Raw genomic sequence first — 3,335 nt, 5'->3', positions numbered from 1 at the left:
ACTGTCTCACACATACTCTCACTAGTCACTACAAGTACTGTCTCTCCCACATAGTGTAATGACTACAAGTACCACTGTATACAGGGTACTACTCACTACATATACAACTATACACATAATAACATACTCCCTCTCTAACTATACCTTTCTTCATATTCTATGCAGGGTTCTACTACTCAATAATGGTAAGTTACTATACACACAATAATGATAAAACTAATCTGTTCTTATTGTAAAAAAGGCTCTCTCTGCACCCAGTAATAACTCCCATTTAATCTGTGTATATGATAAAGAACTACAAAGTGTAATAGCGATAGGTTCACTACAATAACTACTTACTTTTTTTATACAGCTTGCACATCCTTGAATAAAAGCATGATCATACAGCAAATCGTCAATGTATAACTATAAAAGTGTAAGAAAGAGAGGTGAGCTTCATTAATTGTACTCTCTGCTAAATAAACATATCCTGTGTAATGAAATAAAGTACATAATAGGACATGTACATGTAGATGTATTTGCAAGTTTGTAAGACATACTCATCACATTGCGATCTATCCAGTGCCGGAAAATTATTTACATAACATTCATTGCTACAATGACTGCTTAAATTAAACAAATCTTTATCATTTTCCTTTGGATGGTGATGAAAATAGGTACTAAGGTGTCACTTGAGATTCTTTTAGCTAGAAAATCAATTATTTTGGTGGATTTATTATTATTATTATATCAATAGGAGCAAACTTTGTTTATCGATTAACTTGTCCAATTCTTTAAATGCTGAGTCAATAAGGGATCAATCCTATGCAGATACAATGTATTTAAAGTAACTTACTCTTATTGTTTTGCACAAAATATCTGTTGGTTTTTAGACAGTATTTGATTATCACATCATTAGCTTCATACGACAACTCACAGCTTAGATTTACTATAAATTACACTTAATGTTAGACATTTTCATGTACTCTTAAGAATCCATTCCTTTATTGTTTGATTGTTTGAGGTTCGTATATTCTCCTTATTTTCTGCATTATAAATTTGTAATAACAATATTTTAAGAAACATGTACATGTACTTTACCTTGCACAAATTTGATATCAAATCCTCAGTACTATCACAGTCAATCTAATTTTAAATCGTATCATGTGTAACATAAAATTCTTACAGCTTCTTCCATTATTGTCCAATTATTGTACCAGTGGACCTTTCCAGTTTTCATGTTCCCATTATATACCACCTTTCTATATTTTATGCCCTATAGTTGTATGTATATAATGTACTATACCTTATGTTTCATGCCCATAATGTATTTACTTCAATATAATAATCAGTTTTGCTGTTGTTGCTGAATTATCATCAATATCACGGAAACTATGATACATATATAATACTTAAGTTGTCAGTGCCCCTTCACCTTATAGAAGATATTTAACGTCACCTAGTGTCCACATACATTTAACGCATCCATCTGATCTGAAACGGAATGCTCATGGACACACGGTACTTGTAGATCCCTACCTTAGTAAATCACATCATTTGTTTTCACTTTTTGTACTTTCTTAACTTTGTGTGATCAACTCTTGAAAAATTGTCCATCTTGCATTATTTGCATAATCATTGTCATAAATGCATGTTTTTGTACATTAAAGACTCACTTGTTTGTAGAGCATCTGAAAATGATTTAGCTGCCTACAGGTACATGTACAAGTCATAATTTAATAAATTTTGTGGCTGCATTTCTTGATCATGTAGTGGAAACAAGTGATCTGCACTTCTTTCTGTAAATATTACATATACAGTACATCACAATGTGACATACCCCCGATCAAATATTCCATTATTATGTAATTATTATACATATACCGTATATATTTGCCATTATTGTGACTGACTATTGCATAATGTAGCATTAAGGTATGTTATTGGATGAAGTGATTCATAGTTCATACTTTCTGGATAAAGTGAGAAAATATTCTTACATTTGGATGACATTTAGTGTATTGGGTAGAGGAAATAATTCAACCTCCTATCTTCTTCCAATTCGCTTCATAATATCTCCTATTTTAAGACATCTATTAAACAAAAGACATCACTAATACACATGTACATTTTTAAGCAATATGGCTTCAAGATGTGTTTCAAATCCGTGTATGTATAATATCTATGTTATAACTCAGCAGGATTGCAGGATTAGGTCGGACGATTGCCACAAGGTTTAAGATAAAATAACCCATTCTTCATCATAACCACCAACTGGAACATTTTCACATGCTACGACAGATATATGCAATTGCAACTGAAATACAGCATAAAAGTATGCGAAATTCTTAAATTGCATTGATGTGAATCAAAGATGCCATTTTAGTGACAAAACTTTTCAAGCACTATATCTTGTAACTAACTATTATTGATTGATTATACATGCATACATAAAGAAAAGAGACTTGATCGATTGATTCATAAGCCTTGTTGATAACTGTTATACTTGAGAAGTAATTGTAAATGAAATATGTATGCAGTATTTCTAATATACAAAGCTGCAAACAGTATTTGTATTGTTGTTTGTAAGGTACTTGTATTCATATTTTAATGTTGTACTCAACCGAACTACAAGGCCTTAAAATTGCAATACAGGTCTACTGTGTTGTCATTGTGGAATAATCACATTATGGTGTCATTGTACATGTATTTGATTTAGTTTTGTCTATAATATTGCTTTACTTCATGTATATACCTGTATAGGGTGAAATTTAAGCATTGAAATACATATAGGCCTTATCAGTGTTTATTGAGTAGCAAAAGTTGTGGCAAATAAAAAACTGGTGAAAGTCTGATAAATTAAATCATTAATAGTGTAACTACTTGCATCTGACCCACAGTGCCTTGCTTTAGTAATTGCAATTGTAAACTTTGCTTACATGTATCATAATTTATTTTTTCTCATTTGAAGTGCAACAGTCATTGATCATGTGTATCATTTGCTATATGGTATTATAATTTTATTAAAGATGCTTGTAATGTTACTATAGGGTTTCAATAATTATGCCCTTTCCCAATAAATGTATCTATTACTCATTTCTTGTGTTCCATAATACTTATTGTTGTACATCTTAGTCTCTTTCTCTCCCCCTCATAAGCACAGGTATACCCAACACCTTTTTTCTGTTTCCTTCTCTAGGTATACCTATCACATGTCTACACGGTAGTGCAAGTAAGCAACGGTGTTTGTCAACATTGCTGTTATCATTATAGTGCAGTGTTAGATCACCTGAGCTCCTAACAAATGCACTTGCTGCAATATGTGGTAAATAATGTGGGGAAAAAATGCATGCTAA

General features: G+C 31.6%; 1 long non-coding RNA gene across 1 annotated transcript; it reads right to left on the bottom strand.

The window, feature by feature from the left end:
- Nucleotides 1-897: 897 nt before the first annotated feature.
- Nucleotides 898-1,425, bottom strand: LOC105315336 (uncharacterized). The gene is made up of 3 exons (XR_002188963.1): nucleotides 1,166-1,425; nucleotides 1,081-1,111; nucleotides 898-1,025 (listed from the first exon to the last, which is right to left on the bottom strand). It is a non-coding gene; the product is annotated as an uncharacterized LOC105315336 (long non-coding RNA).
- Between the last annotated feature and the right edge of the window lie 1,910 nt (nucleotides 1,426-3,335).

Source organism: Amphimedon queenslandica, unplaced genomic scaffold (assembly GCF_000090795.2).
Source record: "Amphimedon queenslandica unplaced genomic scaffold, v1.1 AMPQUscaffold_10824, whole genome shotgun sequence".
Classification (NCBI taxonomy): Eukaryota; Metazoa; Porifera; class Demospongiae; order Haplosclerida; family Niphatidae; genus Amphimedon; species Amphimedon queenslandica.
Note: the sequence above shows the minus strand (reverse complement) of the source record. Positions and strands in the feature narration are given on the sequence as shown.